This window comes from Passer domesticus, chromosome 9 (genome assembly GCF_036417665.1).
Source record: "Passer domesticus isolate bPasDom1 chromosome 9, bPasDom1.hap1, whole genome shotgun sequence".
Lineage (NCBI taxonomy): Eukaryota > Metazoa > Chordata > Aves > Passeriformes > Passeridae > Passer > Passer domesticus.
In genome coordinates, this window is record NC_087482.1 from 35,915,573 (window position 1) to 35,934,934 (window position 19,362).

At 45.9% G+C, this 19,362-nt stretch overlaps 1 long non-coding RNA gene across 2 annotated transcripts; it reads left to right on the forward strand.

Moving 5' to 3' along the window:
• Positions 1-11,457: 11,457 nt before the first annotated feature.
• On the forward strand, positions 11,458-16,178 carry LOC135308025 (uncharacterized). Of its 2 annotated transcripts, XR_010368584.1 has the most exons (4): positions 11,458-14,516; positions 15,232-15,325; positions 15,595-15,738; positions 15,837-16,178. It is a non-coding gene; the product is annotated as an uncharacterized LOC135308025 (long non-coding RNA). The 2 variants fall into 2 exon arrangements; XR_010368585.1 differs by lacking the exon at positions 15,595-15,738 and having other exon boundaries at positions 15,761-16,178.
• Positions 16,179-19,362: the final 3,184 nt, after the last annotated feature.

The window sequence follows — 19,362 nt, forward strand, 5'->3', positions numbered from 1 at the left end:
GACTCATTAGCCAGCAGCTATTTAGGCAGTGCCACTGCAGCAACTCTCAGTCAGAAGAGGCTGATTTGTGGCTGCTCCCTGCTCACACTGAGACTGCACTGATCAGGAATATAAATACTGCTAATCCTCTGTGTTAATACCAGCAGCTTTGATCATCTTTCCCCATTATCACTCCCTTGCTGTTAATAAAAGTGATAACCATGGGGGAGAAGGGTAGGGGGACTGGACTAATCAGTTTGCACTTAGCAGTGCTGTAAGTAAACTGACAGGTCTGGAGACCAGGGAGCTGAGGGAACCCTGGAGATATGGTGTTAAATAAACACTTTTTTTTCATGCAGGATGGAAAAATGGGACATCCAAGGCTACTTGCCCTTAGTGACAGTGGTCCTGGACTATAAGGGGGAGCCCAAGACTAAATTTCTAGCAGGAACTTGCTACCAGGGCATGTTTCTCTTTCATCTGAAGCAGTTGGCTGGATGGCTTCCAAGTTTGACTTGGTGGGAAAGAGGCACTGTGTTCCAAAAGAGTAAAATATGTATTTATGGGTTTCTGCTCCTTCCATCTCCTTCAGATTCACAAATGCCCTGAGATCTCTTGTTCTGTTGTGTCTAGCTATTCTACTGGAGTCTCAACTACAAAAGTCATGCCCAAGTTTTGGAGAGACTTTTCTTGGGAGAGGACTGGAGACAATATATTTCCCTATGTGTATCCCTACTGATAGCTCAGGCAGACTGGGCAAAACAGATGGTGATTGGTAGTATTTGCTTATGATGGTTCCTGATGGCATTTTGAAGAAGAATGGGGAGGATAACTAATTTGCTCGCCAGAATCTTAGCTTTTGAACAAGATAATTGAGTCTCTTGCCTTCATACTGAAAAGATAAATGTGCCTTGAGAATGGCCAATTGTGTCTGATTGTGTCTGCAGAGAGCCTGAGAATAACGAAAAGCAGGTGCATCACTTGCACATTAGTTACCAACTTCCCTGATAAGCACTTAAGTGGTCACATTATTAACCAGCCACTGCAGGGCTAGAAGGGCAGGGACATCCCTGACACAGAAGTGCAAAGGATCTATAGGAAATGGCACCTCATTCAGGTTTTGAGTGCTCCACTTAGATCTGGATACTGAGCAGAACCTGGGAGAGTACCAACAACCTTTGGTTTTGGACTGGCTGTGGTTGATGGCAAAGCTGAGGGAGGAATACAGAGATCCCTGGACCTAGATGTGAGGGAATCGTGTCAGGTGTCTGAGGTACTGGGGCAGAGTGAGTGAAGAGTGGAGCAGGACAGCTCCTATGAGCCAAACACTTCCTCCACATTCCTCACTCACAGACCTCTTGTTTTCTTGAAGGGAAAAGTGGCTTCATTTGGTGTCACCTTTTCCCCAGCTAACTTTCCTGGTGCACCTTCTGACCTTTACTCCTGCAGAAATACTGAGCAAACAGTACCTGCCTTTGCAGAGTCTGTTCTCTTCTTGTTTTGCCTTCAGCTTGCCTGCTCTGCCCCCTCCAACCCCCACCCTTCCCACTGGAGTGCTGAAGAGTGGGATGGGGCAGGTGTAGCCCTTGTATTTTGCTTTGAGACTGCTCAGGCTGAGGTCCACCAGCAGGAACACAGCTTGCCTGGCCTGAACGGGGGCCAGGCAGCAGCTCTGCTCCGCCCCTGCAGAGGGAAGCTGTGAAAGAACAACATCCTGCAGTTTGAGGAAGCTGTGCCCACATCCATCTATCAGTGCAAGCCTCCACGGCTGGATCAAAGCACCAGCTGGAGCCTGCCCAGTGCTCGTTCCTGACTGCTGCTTGCTCAGCCCCATCCACCCAGAGCCCTTCCCCACTGTATTATTTTCACTCTCTCCCTTTTCTAGTGGCATCAAGCCCAGAGCTTTCACAGGAAAGGGCAAATGGGCTGGGACTCATTTTAGCAGCAAAAGGGAGCTAGCAAGAGATTCACAAACTTCTGGATGGGGCCAGAAGGTCTCTTTTTCTGCAGCAGCTGGTTGGAGATAGCAAGAGCAAGATTCGCCTGAACCTTTGATAATTAAACTCTCAGCTGCCGAAGAGCTGGCTGCCTGGCTGCCAGATAAATGCTGTTTCCCTTGAATTAGTGTGGAGCCAAAGTGACATCCAATGGCTGGTTAGGCTCATCAAACTGGCTGTTCTCTACAGCTATCCCAGGGGATGGAGCCCAGGCGGCCATTTGCCAATGGAAAAAGGTAACTACTAATTCCAGGCACGTATCATCCTGCTGAATTTATCACATCTGCAGTTCAGGTACTTTTAGACTTCCTGATGTCATAATACTCCTTTATACAAGAGCTTTCAGGGAAAGCTCCCAAATATGCATTAGACAGAGATGTAATAAGACAGGTCCTGTATATTAAAGAGCTACTGCCAGCTCAAATTCAGTCCCAAATTTAGGGTTGAAATGAATGAACTATTATAAAGCCTGACACCATCAGAAACATTCTTGTACTACTTATTTTTTGGACAGAAGTTGGAAGAAAAATTGTGGGGGTGCTATTTCTTTAGGGGAAAGCAAGTGCCACCTGCAGGGCCTGCAGACAGGGCTGTAAAGTGACAATCGAGGAGCCAAGCACTGATAAACATGAGCATAGTACTGAGCCTCATCCCCCACGCTGAGAGAAATGGAAAATGCAAACAAAGAGGTAGAGTGGAGAGCAAATTGGTTTTCAAAAACTCTTCCTGTTTCAGTCATCTCAGGTGCTGCTGGATGCAGAGTCCCAGAAGCATGGTGGTGGTTATTAAGTGGACAAGGTCCCCTGTGCTCCAGCTGCCTGTGTCAGGATAGCGAATTATTATTGCAAGGTCACCGATGCACTTTGTTATATGCTGGGCAGGGTCCTTGCTGGCTAAGAAAGAGCAGTTTTAAGTCACATGGACAAGGCTAAAGAGCTGTGCAAAAGCTGACACTGAAAAAACAGATATGGACATCAGCAGTGCAGAGATTTTTATGCCCACAGGATGATGGGAGGGGAACAGAGCTTTGTCTGTTCCATTTAGGAGATACCTTGAATGAATCTCCTTACTGAGCCCTGATGCTGTGAATCCTAAGAGGTCTCTGACATCAGCAAAGCTTGGTGGATGGGTGGGAAGGGCAGCAAGAACTGGGGAAGCTGAGCTGTGTGTGACACAGCTCCCACAACAAGTCCAGGGAGCAGGGAGAGGGCTCCATGTTTGGCATTAAACAATGGAGGAGCCAGGGTGGGCTGGCAGGAGATGGCTTCTCTCTGCTGTCATTGAACATCTACTCTCCAGGACTAAATTATCTGCTGGCATTTAAATAGTAAATATCAACAAATCACCTGGAAGTGTGCCTGTCCCAGGCCTGATGAATGTGTGCTGGTGAGGGCTGTGCTCAGGGCCACCTGCCCTGGCAGCTCCCACTGCTCAATCCCCCCACCACACACACACACAGAGCATGAAGGCTGCACGTGAACAGATTGTGAAGGCTACTTGCACTGATATTTTCTTTGAGAAAGAGTAGAGAAAAGCCCTCAGTCCAGGAAATTCAGCACTAAAACACCCATTTCAGCACAAACCACAAGCACCTTGGTACTGGGAACACATATTTGTCTGCAAAATCAAAACCTTTCAAAACCATGTGTCATTGACTGATCAGCCTGATTTGCTGGGCTTTCTGTTGTGAAGGCCAAGCTGGAGGTAAGAGTTTTGATTTCCTTTTTGAGCTGGGGAAGAGTTTCCTTCCCAGCAGTATTCTGCTTGGCCACCTGTACAAAGCCTTGCAGCTCAAAGCTATGCCACGAGAGCTGATTACACCTTGGCTGACCTCCCTTGACATTTAGTTGTTTAGTAGAGCCAGCTCTTTGTTTACAGTAGAGAGAACTTGTTTGTCTGACCCTATCAGGGATTGGAAGGGCAACTAATATTGACTAATGTCAAGTGGGTGTGCTGTACAAAAATGGGGTCCCCTGAGGCCCCCCCTGCCATTAGCAGTACTCACAACTGGGGCCAGCAAAGTTATAGGTTTTCATTAGCAAGAGTGTTTTTCTTAGTGAAGGACTTTGGTAGAAATCCAAACTAAAGTACAGAAGGTAAGGATGCTTGGCAGGGCTCTTAGAAGAGAAAAACTGGCAGCAGCTGGTATTCAACACACACCAAGAGCTTAAAATGGCCATTCCCTGGTTCCTGTATCTCATTTAATTCAGGCAGCTGTTGGGGGTACCAGCAGCACTGCAAATCAAAGGTATGACTGGCAGCTGTAGCACAATAGTTGCCATGTGCAGCATGAAAAATGAACGTGCTCATTGGATAACCAATCTCCTAAAAGAGCAGAAGCCCAGTCCTCTGTGGCCAGGGGAACCATGCTGAGCAACTGGCATATGAAGGCCGGCATCAGGCTCTGTTTTTGTTTAGCTAACTAATTTTAATCTCACAGCTGGGGATTCTTATTATAGCAGAAATCATTTCACATCTCTGTCACTGTATGGTTGGATGATGATCTGGTGTGTGGGATCTTATGTTTAGACCTCAGCTTCACTGCCTTTTCCTGGAGAGCTGAATTTCCTCTTGGTGAAAGTGTCATAGCTCCATGGAAATGCAAATGCTCTAAGGGCTGTGTTGATTTACTTCAGGCAAGTTGCTGGTTCAGTTTTCTATTTTATACTCTGGAGATATTTTTACTCTGTATCTCTGCTGTGGCCTCCAAGCAAATCCAGGTTTAAACTCCTCACGGCAGGGCTCTCCTAGTTACATCCCTTGATTGAAATCACAATTGCTTATGGTGCTACAGGGTTTTCCCATCATAGGTGATTTTGAGGGTAACTCCCCCAGAACATGGTGTGCAGTTGTGGGAAATCTTAGCTACCCCTTTTGGCTTTTATCAGTCCTTTTTCAAGTATATGATAGCTTTATTTTTCCAGGATAGAAAGACACCCATCTGATTTGTCTGGAAAAGCATTCAGCCAAGATAAAGCACAAAAAATACCCAGAAAAGTCTGACCTTCTCCTGGCCAGTTTCTTTCAGTTCCCTTGGTAACCATCACCTTGACATTGTGGTATTCAAAGGCAACTTCTTAACTTTCCAGAGAATATAACAAGGAGCTGCTCAGGCAGGGTCACCAGGAGCTGGGAAATGTGTTTCCTTTGCTCCCTGGAAAGAGGCAAGGTGTCAGGCAGGGAGGTGACTGGTAAGGGGCAGGCTGCTATTCCCTCCTCCAGGGACTGTGAGCTGGTTTTGGGGAGGGATGAGAGCAGATAAGGTGTTTTCTGCCTTCCCTCTCAATTCCTCTCTGACAGACCTGGCTGGGAGGATGAAATCTGGTTTGGGTCAGCTCTCTGGCACCTCTCAGTTGAGCACTCTGGGGGAAGCTTTACCCTTTGAGTGAAATGGTGTTCTGTCCCTGCAGTGGCTTCTTGCTGGGGATCATTTCTGCGTGGTGGTCACTCCCACACTGCTCTGCACCCAGGGCAGCACACAGACACTTCTTCTGGGGTGGGTGTTGTGGGAGAAGTGGTGCCGTCCATTGGGAAGCTTGGGAATCCAAAACGGCCTTTGAAGTCTGGCACTGCTCGTTGAACCATTTTGGATCAGTTTCCTCCCAGTTGTTGCTGTGCACCAAAGCATTGCAGTACAATCCCACACCCACTCAGCACCTCCAGGAAGACTTCCCAGGAGGACAATAATTTTCATGTGTGATTGCTTTGTTGTGTCAGTCTGGGAATACATGTGTAGCTCCAGCTCCCTTCATTTCCCTGCCTCAGGAGAGACCAAAGACAGGCCAGCATTGCTGAGTTTGCCAGTTCACAGAGAGGTCCTGTTGCATCCAGAGAGTATCCTGCCCACTCAGTGTGCAGAGTGGGTATCTTCCAGCTGCTTCAAGTGAGGGATGCAATGGGAACATCTTGTCTAGATGACAGTCAGGGATCCTGTTTGGCGTTGGAATACACTGGCAGCAGCCCACAGTTGCCAGTTCCTGCTGCCTTGTGTCCTCCATGCATATTTAAAGCACACGCCTGCACAAACCTCTACCCTTGTCACTGCAGATATACAATACATATAAAATATACTCCTGTATTTATTCATAGGTACATGCTCATTTATCAAAGAGACAATCTCTGTTGGCATCAATATAATAAAGGGTCTCTCAAAGCAGGACTGCCAGGAGCCCTTTTTCCCCAGGGAATGTAATGCTGCCATGAATATGACTACAAGTCAACATGGGATAATGCTGCATCAGAGGGCAATAATTCTGGGGACACAAAAGGTGTTGTAAGTGCAGGTTAAGGGACATGGAAAACAGTGGAAGTGCAGCGACCTTCACTTCTCCCTTGGGGGAGTTACATATTAGTCATTCTCTCTGTTTTGTACATGACCAGAGGCAGGTAGAGCACGGAGGAGATATTTGTCCTGCCTAGCAACAGCTATTGATAACCAAGGGAAATCAAACCTGTATTTGAACTGTTCCCGTGTGCTGGGCTCCATTTGTTGCACAAGCTTAGCACCTTTGGGAGCTGATCTGCTCAGAAGAACCAGCCAGACATGATCAAGCATCAAACTGAAAACTGTGTGATCAGGTTTGCTTGTACATATAAGTTTGTGCTGGATTCATTTTTGGTATCCTTTGGGTCCCATTGTTTTCTTTGGCTGGGGACTGTGAACACCCCTAGGGCTGAGGAGGATGGCAAACCAGTGCTGTGGTTGGTATTCTTCAAACAATAACTCTTCACACAAGGAGTCAGTGTGATCATGTGCATCAGCTGAGCATGAACTGCTTGATGCCAACTCCTGCATTTAAAGGAGGCCCCAGATTCCTGCTCAGCTACACAGAGACCCTTTATCTGTTCTCCAGCCATTTTAATGCTGTGGGTGATTTATGGTTTCATGCAGAAAAACACACAGAATGCCTGCATTCCCATGTCTGTGAGGAGGTCTGCTTCCCATTTGTCACTCGAATTCACCACTTGGAGTCTGTTTGGATGATTATGTCCTGACAATGAGGTATTGGCTGTGGTCTGGAATTGCTTCCCTGTATTTACACTATGGTCATAACCATAATTTTGTTCACAATTTCTTTTTGATTCCTCATTATATGACCAAGTGTTAGGTCTTAGTAAAAATGCTTACAGATCTTAACACTTCATAAACATGAATGGGAATGACAATTTGGATTATTTGGGTTGGTAAGGATGTACAATACCTCCCTTGTCCTTCCCCAAAGTTACTCTTTGAGACATGAAAACCTTTTCTTTCATCCCCAGCTATGTTTATACTGCCTTGTTGAAGCAAAGCTGTTTCTCTTAAGTGTTCAGTGGCCTTTGATGCTGGAGGATGTGAGAATCTTAGTCACTGGGGTATTCATCCTGACAGTGCCTTTGTGAGGTACAATGCCATTATTTCCCCCTATTTACAGAGGGAGAACAACACACCAATGGTTTCATGAGGCACTTGGGACAGTGTGGATTTAACCTGGTTACCTCTAGGTCATTGTGTTTTGCTGGCTGGATGTCTGTGAGGCATCTTGCTTTCCTGAGCATAACTGGTTCCATGACACAAGAAAGTGTTTTGGTGATGGTTCCTATGGTATCCTCCCATGGACCTGGCATGAATTATGAACTTCAGCTGACAGAAGACCATTTTAAGCTGCTGTCAGCTGGAAAAGCTTAGAAAAGCCTTCATATGGACTAGCCCACTTGCTGTGGGCAAGCCCTGGAGATGGAAGGAGTTTTTTCCCTTCCTTGTCATGGTGAGAAATGCATCACATCCTGGCAGAGCAGCAACATCCCAGTGCCAGCCAACCTCCACAGAGCAAATAGCATGTGGTGTCAGGGAATGCTTTCAAACAGCTGGCTGGCAGAAGAGAATTCATCCAGATGAGTCTGAACATTTATATGCACAGCTGATATTGCTGGAAAGCAGAACTGGCATGGGAATAGCTCACAAAGTGGGGATGCAGGGGAATCTTCAACTAAGGCTTTTATCTATCAAACAATTCAATCAGCTTGGGTGCAGCATGAAAGAGCAGCATGCACTGAAGCAGGGAGGGGAAAGGGGACTTCTTTTGCCTGTATTTATATACCTGAGAAGCTGCCCTAGCAATGAATAATTGCAAATAATAATCATAATATCAAAATCAGAAAGGGCAAAGAGAGAGCAGCTCCCTCCCTCCCCCTCTCTGGTGCTGCTGTTTGAGATGTCACTCGGGTATGAAGTTGAGCCTGCTTCCAGTGGAAGGAGGCTGGCAGTCAGTGTATCTTTATCACAATCTCTTTCATGCTCTGATGAGCTCTCTACCCCGTGCAGGAACAGCAGCAGCACAGACAGAGATGCCAACCTGTCTCTGAGCAAACAGAAAGACTTGGGCTGAAGCCTTGGCTAATTCGAAGAAGAACCCTTGTGTGCTTTTCCAAAGTTGGCTGCTGGCTATTTTTCATTCCCCCCCTGCTTTGTGCTGAGGCATGTGGTGGCCTGTGCCTTTCTCCAGCTAAAAGGTCATTGATTTTTCATGTGGAAGAATTATCAGGTTCATCATCTTCTGCAGATTATAATGAACAGTATCCTTTTTCTGCTTCCTGCAATCTCAGCACTGGTGTCTGAGCTTGGAAGGGAAGCTTGAAAGCACAGGGGTTTTTTAACACTGGAGAAACAGTGTCATGCTCTGGTGGAGTATTGCAGGGAGGTCTCTGGTCTGGTGCAGAAGTCAGAAATCTGTTGTGTTGATGTGCTGACCCTCTCTAACTCTGCATCTCTGGGCCAAGGGAATGGCCACTCAACCCAGCACACTTAAACTATTTCCTTTTCATTTTTGGCCAGATGAAAGGAGCAGCTCTGGGCAGAAACTCTGGACCTATCCCTTGTTGAACCACACTAAAGCAAAGTGTTGAATCACACTCTGAACTTTGTGATCACCAGGTTAATACATGCTCATTGCACCATTGGGAGATGCCCCTCCTTGGCAGGAGAGTCCTGGAGGAGGGTACAAGCTGTGGTTTCCAACCTGTGCTCTGAGACTTGCAGTGGGAACAGTGAGGGAAAAACCTCCCTTGAGCACAGCAGAGGCTTCAAAAGGAAGGATTACTGAGACAGTTCAGTGGCAAAGGGAATCCAGCTATGAGGAGAAGTCACATCCCAGAAGAATGAAACTGGACCTGTCCCTCTTCCCTCAACAAAATCTTTTCAGAATTTCACCCCATTTCATCAGTTTGAAATTTCTGCTCTGGTTTTGGAGGAACTGGAATCAAAGGCCATGACTTCAGGTGATGCATCATACATTGGGTCCTCAGTGGAGAAAGACTCATTTGTGAAACCAGTGAACTGAGAGCTGGGATGGAACTGCATAACTCCAAGACTTTTTTTTTTTTTTTCATCTGAAGACCCCTGTCCCCTCTTTTTTTTTTCCCACATCAGTGACTAGTCAACAATATGAGGAGAGATTAATTAGAAACTTCTGTAATGATTTTTTTATCTTTCATCCTCTCAGATTTCTGTCCCTGAATCTGTCCTGAAGTCCCCACATCCCTGGTGTTGAGCACGATGTGATCACTGCACAGAGCAGCTCTCTGAGCGGATTGCATTTAGGCTGAAACAGGATATGTGGAGGAAGGGAGGCAGGGCAATGGGGGAGCAGTGCCAAAGGAGACTTAGTTGACAAGGAGAAGCATGTGAAAGAAAACAAGGAGCACTTGGGACTTTGGATGAAAAGTAGTTCATCCCTTCTCATCCCATTAATAAGTTAATAACTTATCAGAGATTAACTTAACACCTTGAGGCACAGAAGACATTGCCTTGTTCTCACATTAGCTTGGCTCTATTGTAATTCCTTTATCTTACCTTTTTTTCCCCTCAGCTATTGCATACTCACCTGGGGCCACACTAATATAACAGCATAAGATTCAATTACAAAAGTCTACAATAAGAGTGCAAAATTCTCTTCCTGACATGCTGAATCAGTGCTCATAAGCATTAATTATTGAGTGGCTAGCAGAATTATTTTTTTTAAGTTGTAGTGGAAAAAAGAATAGACCTTATAGTATCTCCTCTGCACAGAGCAGCAATTCTCCCACTGGGATGTCCACGGCTTTGCCAGCTCTTGGGGCAAGGCACAGGCAGGAGGGACAGGGATGGGACTGGAGGAGCCAGAAAAAGATGAGAGGTTGAGAAGGAAAGGAGGGAATAATAGAAAAGAGTGCCAAGCTGGCACAGTCCCCTCCTGAGGAAGAAGAGCCCCAGGGATGTTGGGCGCTTTTTATTTCCCTTGCTCTAAGCACAAGGCTTTTTATCACAAAGGAAAGGAGGGAGACCATGTGGGGGGAAAGATAAAGGTCTGGCCACTGGGTTTCTGCTCTGCCTGCATGGGGAATATTCTTATCAGCTCATTTGATGTCTTCCTGAGAGCCTCAGCATTGTGTCCAGCACTCCAACATCCCTGTCCCTATCACCAGAGCTACCACCAGCTCCAGCTTATCTCTTTGTTACAGGAGCCTCCATCTCTAGAGTACCTAAGCACATTTTACATGGTATCAACACAGAGAACAAAGTAGCTCGTCCTTTCACTGCCAGCTTCAGAGAAGCTGGGGTTCGAGGGGACCATAGAGATTCAGCTCTTCTTGCTTATCAGCCAAGGTGCTTTCAGACTGGGACTTTGAGGCACAGCAATGGGAGATGCTTATACTGCTGCTCTTGATTTTGTGAACCAGGAGATGATGCCCGGATTCTGAGAGGTTAAAGCCCCTTCTTTTGTCCACAAAAAGTCATGGAGTGTAACATCTATAAATATGTCCTCATTTTCAGTTACAGATGGGTTAGATACACTAGAGCAAATGGAGTATTTTTGCTGCACAGATCCAATATTTGCTTCCAGATTTCTTGGAGCAAATATAAAGAAAAAGCAGAGCTCAGGGCATGGGCTTGCTTGGGATATCCCAGCAGAGAGAAAGGGCTGTCCAGTTATTTCAGCTGGAGCTACTCTTGGCTCACAGATGCCACTAGAGTTATGTTACAATGACAAACACCAGATGCAATTCCCTCATCCCTCTGTCATGCCTCTCCTTTTCTATATTTAAACGTACATATTCTGTGGGGATGAAGACTTGGCTTCGGAAAATGTGCAAAATTCTGCTGCCCCACAGGGTTTTAGTCTTGTGTTCAGATGCACCGTGACAAAATAAACACTGTGTGCGCGAGAGGGAGTGAAGAGGATGACATCAGGATTACAAGCAGTGTCAAAGGAGACAGACTTGCCTTTCACAGGCGATATTTGCATGTGTAACACAGGCTCCAAAGACTTCTATCGCCTCCCTCCTTTGCCAGCGTTGTGTGTTATGCATTAAACATATGGCTCCACTTAAACCAGGGGCCAGGCTCCCCGCGTGGGGCGAGCGCTCGCTGCGGTCGCCCCTCGTCCTCTGTGGATGGGGACGTTTGGCAGAGACGGCGTGGGAAGGGCTGATGGAATTCCATTAGTCAGCGACGGATCGGAGCCCGTAATCCAATCCTCCCCATGAGTGTCACACCCTGCGCTCCTGGAAAGGGAAGAGGAGGCAGAGGAGCAGCCGATCTGACAGACCTAGCGCTGGCACCATCACCTATCGCGTTTGCAGGGCGACCCCAGTGTCTGGGAAGAATGAAGAACTCCATGATATCAGAACTCCATGATATCAGAAGGCTAATTAATTACTTTATTATACTACATTATATTAAAGAGATTCATACTATACTATAACTATACTACATCATATTTACTTCTAACTAACTCCTGAAAAGCTCGTGACTGTCTGCCGACAGTCCCGACACACACACGTGGATCCAATTGGTCAATAAATCAAAACACCATCACCAGAATCCAGTCAAGCAACCCCTTCAGGTAAAGCATCTTCCAACAGATTCCACATGTTCACAAACACAGGAGCAAATGGGATAAGAATTGTTTTGATCATTCTTTTCTCTGCTTCTCTCACAGCTTCTGTCTGTTCAGAGGGCACGTGAATATCACAATCACCCATTCTGGGCTTTTTCCAAAGACAACAAAACACATGTTTAATCAGGAGTCAGAGATCTTAGAGGCCAAAGATCAGATTAAAGCTGCTTTTTCATGGGCAGAATAGACAAAAGTCTGTAATATCTTTAATTGGACTACAACATGAAATTGCATGTTACATGCTTGTGCTCACATCTGGAGGGATGTGATTTAGAATCATATAATCAAATGCACGGCGTGTTGGTAAAAGATAGCATGACATGCCTGCTTTCCATTCACACAGCAGCAGAGGCAGTGCAAAGGAACCTTCACCCTCCAACCCAGTGGAGATCAACACACACTGATGAGCTTGCTAAAATTTAATGATCTCATCTTTCCTGTGATCTCTGCTGATGCAGATGCAGTGCAATGTCTTATGGTTTGTTTTATTTTATTTTATTTTATTTTATTTTATTTTATTTTATTTTATTTTATTTTATTTTTTATCTATAAACTTATATTACATAGGATCTATCCAGTGATGGCTATTTCTCTTTGCACCTTGGGAGATGAACTAGATTTTGTCTGATAACTAAAAATGAAAGTCTCTGCATCTCATTTCTTATTCCCTGAGGCATTGATTTTGGTATTCTGTAAAGTTATGGATTTGAGTGGAGATTGCTCTGATGTCCTTACCCATTCCCCCAGCAGCAGACTCAGAGAAAACTGCAAGGTGCGACTGTTAGTGCAACAAATCAAAAATGCCTCTGCAAGCAAGTCATTGGAAGTACAAATGGCTCCCACCTCTCCCTTCCTCCTCCTTTTCTTCCTCTTCCCAGTTCCGGTCCCTCTCCCCTAAAAGAAGTTACAAGGCTTTGTGTTTAATTAAGACATATTGTCCAACCAATTGAGAAGCAGGAAATAGCAGGAGATGTTTTACAAATAGGAACAATTCTTGTTCATTATCCCTTAATTGAGGCAACAAAAAGGTGCTGGAAAACATCCATCAGATGCACATTCATGTACATCATCAGAGAGGATTGGATTTAGGAACTCACAAAAGCGACGTCAAATGTTCCAATCAAGAGTTATACAAGCAACAGGGAAACAAAGAATTGGAGACACAAATACATCAGAATTAGCCCAATTGCAGATTATATGCTTCTGGAAAACACATTCCCTGGCTCTCTTCCAGGATTTTCTTATTTCACACTCCTGTCATTTCTAGCTGTGTATGGAAGTCAGTGTCCTTTGTCCCTCCTCTGCTGGCCTTCTTCACATGAAGGTGTCATTCTGGAGGGTGTGAGAGACGCCCTTGTGAAGACACCAGAAACTGTCACCCCAGCTTGGACTCGGGATACTCTGAGGATGACACTTGGTGCAACTTCTCCATCCTCGTTCATTCACATTTTGAAGTTTGGCTGCTCTGCTAAGACACTATTCTTGAGCAGAAGAGATAAATAACACAAGAGATATAATAACAACCCTCCTGCTGAAGGAAATATTTTGTGCCTGGAAGGCCAGGAAATCCTGTTACTCATTTAAGTATGCCTTCTAAATCTTGCTTGGCCTGCTTCTGAGCTCATTTACACTCTAACACTGTGGACCAGCAGACCCAGCCTTTATTCCCACAGGTCTGTTAGACTCGAGTTCTCTGGCTTGTCATTTTTAAAAGGCGCTTTGAGTTTTAAATGAGGGACAAAATATGCCAAGGACCCTCAAGATACCTACTGAAATGTAAGCTCACCTCAATGCTTCCTGGAAAGAAAGCCATCACTAGGAAAAATGGCATCACACCTCACTGGACTATGGTAATAGACCCAAACATGACAGGGTATTGTTAAAAATGCTCCTGATCAGTACCCACATCTGTTGGGCTAATTATTCTCATTGTCTTGCCGTAGATGCTTATATGGTCTCCAGGGTAGCTGAGTGTTTCACAATCTTTAATCTAGGTCTCTTCACATGTTTCTGAGAGACACATCTCCACCATCACCTCCTCCTCTCCTTCATCCCCCTGGGATGGCTGAGGGACCTGGTGGTTGGTAGCCCATTCCAATTCTGTGCACTGTGGTGTTTGCCCTGGAACAGCATTCATCTCACCAACTTCATCTACCCCAGCTTAAGGCATGGAATTTAAGATCCCACCATGGATTGAAGGAGGTGGAAAGCACCAGAGGTCAATTATACTCATCTGAAGGTGGGGAGCCTTAAGTGGGCTAAATTCCTGTATGCTTATGGGGGGTGAACCCAGGGATAAGCACCCCAAGCTGGACCATGCTATGGAACCACTATGATGCAAAGGGAGTGTGGCCTTATGCTTTATGAAACCCTGTGTGGAGGCAGAACATCCCTCCAGCAACCTGGGGATGGCTGGGAAGAACCTGAACCCAAACCTGAAGATGCCCTTGAGAGAACTCCTTGAGCTTCAAAGCTGAAGAAGGAAGCCTGTCAGTCCACTGCTCTAAAGGACACCATACAATAGCCAGGGGAGGTCTTCCTCCTTAGGAGGGTGGAGCAGGATTCTGCCTATGTGCCCTGTTTCAGATGGGAGCCCTGTGGATTGTCTCTGTCTTTGCCTTCAGTGAGAAATTCTCCTTTGATGTTGCCTTGCACATCCTCCAGCAGATGCAATTCCTGTGTTGTTCTCCCCTGTCACCCCCACAAACCCTCTGTGCCTTTCTTTGAATCCCGGCTTCCGACCATGGAAAGTGTTTGCATTGTAGCTGGCATTTGTTGATTTTCTTTAGGTGGCTCAGGGCTGCAGGCATTCCTCATTACTTTTTTATCAGCCAATTTGAATACTCATTTAGCCTCTCTAAGCGTGTGGTGGTTTTTAATTCCTCCTTCAGAGGCATTTGTGTAGAGCCTGCTTGTTCTTGGTCCTCAGTAATAGCACAGGATCCCACCAAGGCAACTGAGGTGAGAGATGATAACTCATGGCACAAGAGCCATCAGTCTGGGCTCGTTCCATGCAGGTGACAAGGCTGAGGACTCTTTTTGTTTTGCCCTTTGTTTTCCTGTGCAGTGGGACTGCCAGAAATCACAGCAGTACAAGATGTAGTAGGCTGACACAGTATGTTGTACTGGACAAACAAGTCTCCAAAATACTTTGCAAAATTAAATAATTAAAGTGGCAAGACCATAAACAATATAAATTATGGAAGTGGTAGTGTGGTAATGAGTAATAATTTAAATCATTCAACTATAAGGCTAATAAGAGCTAGAAAAAAAATTACTATAACAATTACATATTTTAAAAAATGACCAGCAGAGAAATATTGTGTTTTGACATCCAGCTCCTGTGCACTGCTTTGGACCTGCTTTTTAGGTATGCTGAATATCCAGACCTAGACAACACAGACAGCAAATTTTTTTTTAAACTCAGATCAGGTAAGTAGGAAGGGAATAGATGGTGGGAAGAGAATTGGTCCTGTTATTTCTCAGGTTGCAAGGCCAAATAAAAAAACGTGACCCAGGGTCAAAGAGTCACTATGCAATATAACCACCTTTGAAGGCAGAGGGTTGGTTGGGATTCTTCATTCCCCCTGGAAGGCTCTGGAGCCATTGCTGGGGTGGCAAAGGAGGGAGCATAGGCACCATGTCTGTCTGAGCTGCCTGGCTGTGGACAGATACAAACCTTTGGTCTCTCTGCCTATTAGTCCAGCAGTTTGCTCAAGCCCTAAATCCAGTTCCACACAAGAAAGGTACATTCTGCTGCTTTTTCAAGTGTCTTGGATTCTATTGTGTACAAATTTCCAAATGAACTGCTTGAGTGTTGACTAATGCTGCAGCCTGCAGTCAAGGTAAGAGCCCATTTATTTATAGGCTCTTCAAGGACAAGGAGAAGCTGTATTTGTACAATCCTCCAGCACACAGCCTAACAAACAGTTACCTGCCTCAGCCACGTTTCAGGAGGACGATATATGAGACCCTCAAGGAAAATACACAGCTCAGCCATCGTCTGCTGGCAGGAAGGTCATGCGACGCCACCGGCTTCTGATGATGGCAGAACTGCAAATGTATAAAGAAGGATTTTTTCCCTGCACCATCAGTTTGATTGGATGTGTGTCCAGGAGGTTACTCAGGATATCTAGCTGGAACTGGCTGGGGGCAGACAGTCCTGGCTGCTGTGTGTGTGCAGCACCCACTCGTTTAAATGAGGCTGTGTGTTTGCAATCGATGGGACTGTCTGATCCCTGGATGCTGGGGAGCTCTCTTTTTCTATTTCCTGCTGATATTTACTTCAAAGGTGCATGACCACACAGATCACTTTAATAACAAGAGCCCAAAAGAAGAATTAATAAAACTCTGAGTGTGTTTTATCCCGAGATCTCTCAGTGCTTGACAAAGGAAAGGCACCATCAGTTCTTTTCATATGGGGGCAGAAAGAGGTGAAATGATTTATTTATCCACATTCATGCAGTGAATTGGTGGTAAAGCAGTGAGCTGGACCTCTCCAGCTGTGCTTTGAGGCTTCCTGTAATGTCCATTGGAACAGTCCTAAAGCATTTATCCTTCAAGAGTGCATCTTGCCCCTGCTGCTTTGTGCAGAAATTAGCCCAGTGAAAAAAAGTTCAGCTTTGCTGTGGCCTGGGCTAGAGCAGGAAAACAGCAGAGTTCTGGTGTCTTACATAGATGTAAATTCATGGTCAAAAAGGTAGAAAAGACACACAGAAAGGTCACTCATGAAATGGGCACAGGGGAGCATGAGATGTCTGGTGGATCTGTGAGGGAAATTATTCAAATTCACTCCTGCAGTGTTTAGAGGAGTTTGCACTGGCTTGCCCAGTGGATATGCCCTTGGTGACAGTCAGAAGCAAGGGCTTCTGCTCAGCTGGAGGGGCAGCTGGGTGCTCTCCTAGCCCCAGGGTCCTTGGAGGCTTCAAGCAGACGTGAGCAAAGAGCCTTTCTGGCACGTCTGTGTGTTTTTCTGCATTCACAACACACAGCGTGGCTGTCATTAAGGCTACAGGAAAACAGCACATCAGGGCACATCCAGAGGACAGAGATTGTTGACCACTTGAGCTGAACAGAGCAAAGGTCTGTAATGAAGCCCAGTGGGATGTGGTCCATCTGGCCTCTCAGCGTGTTCATCAAACCCTTGCTCTCCAGGGCAGCACTGAAAGCTGCCTGGGGCTTTGCCCAAGCAGCAGCCTGTGGGACAGAGAGATCCTGAGGGATGTCTGCCTGCACTGCCCTTTGGCTGCAGTGAACTGTGCATGTCTGGGGGGCTGGGAGCTCTGAGAGGGCACAGGGAGACAGGGAAAGGAAAGACCAGAATGTCCCTGTGCTCTGCATCATTTGGTGGGGATGCACGTGCATAGGGACAGCAGCTTTGCAGGTGCCCAGCAGACACTGGGAACCTGGGGTATTTGCCTGGAATATTTATCCTCTGCCAAATATTTAATTATGCAAGGAAACATATCACTTAGGCAGAGATGTCTTGGCTTCATTAAAGAAGCTGCAGAAATTATTGTGCTTTTCCCCTGGGCTCTGTGAAGGAAAATCCTGCTGATGGAGTCAATTGAATCTGGAGGGGCCACAGAGCTGTTGAGCCCCGGGTTAGCAGAGGATTTTGAGGCAGACATGCCCGTGCCTGGGCCTTAGAGCATCAGTGTAACCAAGCTCCCAGGCAGTTTTAACAGGTGCCGTGAGCTGATTACAGAATGTTCTCAAAGCAGCCCAGGGCCCTTGCTCCACGTGCCCACAAATTACATTCCTGCAGATGAGACAGCAATGAATTTGCCATTCATTAACAACAAATAATATCTCTCAATCCGTCTTGGGTAAGCGTCATTGTGGAATTACTCTTTCACTTTCATTTTACAGGGTTCCCTATGATAAATTTAGCTTGTAAAGGGTGATTAAGACACTTCATTATGTTTTAATGTGTCTTTAGGCCTATGTCTAACAGTAATGCTTATTCTGGATCTCCCTGGAATTAGCAGGCTGTTCTAGCCCAGAAAAGCCTGCATGTGGGGTATGACTTTAGCTGGGCACTGCACCATTGGTCCCTGCCTCATAGCAGGGAACTCCAGGAATCCCAAAATGTGTCTCCACTTCTGGAGACAGTCCAGGTCACATCAATCAGCTGTGGGTCTCACAGGAGTAGATTAGGTTGTTAATTTCTTACCCTTACCACCCAGTTTGTCCACCTCAGAGCACAGGTTTGCAGGCAATGGTAAGATCCCAACCAGCTCCGGCTGCCAAAACTTGAGTTTACCACCAGATTTGGATTTTCTCTCTAATAAGCAGCTCCTCAGAGCCTCGTGTGTTGAAGCTGGTTCAGCAAAGTGCGAGGGGGTATTTGTATTTGCATCCCAAAATGCAACCCAGAACCCTCCATCCCACACTGATAAACCCTGAAGGTGGCTAGCTCCTATTTTGTGCCTTACTCAGCTGAAAACTTTATCCAGTGACACGTAGGCACAGAAGCGCCCTGGTTTGGGAAGGCAGGCAATTATTTCCTGCCTGAAGGGAGAAAGTTCACACTGTGCTGTGCTTTGTGTTTTCTACAGAGCAGAGCAGAGCAGCTCTGATCGCTCCCAGGCTTCCTCAGCTGTTTGTCAGTCACCAGCTCTCTTCATGGGCTATGTGAGGAGCCCAAGCTCCTCATTAAGATGTTTTCAATTGCTCTCTGCAGCCCTGTGCATAGCATTGTGTAAAACCTAAATTAGGCAGTGTGAAAGACTCCCAGGAAGATGTCCATGCTTTCAGCATTGTATTTATATGAGAGGGAACATGGTCCGATCCCAGAAAAATCTTCTGCCCCATCACCTCAGGTGCCTTGCCCTTTTGCTGTCACCCTGTTTTGTGTGACTGGGCTTTGGGCTGTTACAAGGTAATGGAAGTTAAGTTATTTTCATTCTTGTTCTCTCACTTAACACCTCCATTACATACCTAAACTATTCTAGTTTCAGGCTCTTCTCTTTTAGAAATCTGAACACCTATTGATAAAACTTTTTACATGTTCTGAGAAATTTTATATGTTCCATCTTCTTTCCCTTTCTGTTGCTTTCTGTGCACACCTTATGAGGACTGAACATGTTAGTGTAGATAACAGCACTGGGAATTAAGTGCTTAGCTGGGAAACCTCTCCCATCCCTTCTCATACAGATTTAGTTTGGGGCAGGATGGCAATCTTTAACACAGGCAGACAAAATCTTGCTTGCTGGTTTTTAGGTGAGCATTAGAGCCTCGGGTCCTAAATCAGCCATGACATTCAGGCTGGTGAGGGCTGGGAGGCTGTATCCTGTGGGAAGGTTAGTGTTGGTATAATTCTTTCAGGCAGTTTGAGGTATTTGTGGCAGCCTTCCTCCCCCCTGTGTTGAATTGCTGCATGGTGTTGCCACATACCGTTAAGCAGTAGCATACTGGAAATGCAGCAGTGGACATTTCAGAGGCAGGCCACACCATGGGATATGTAA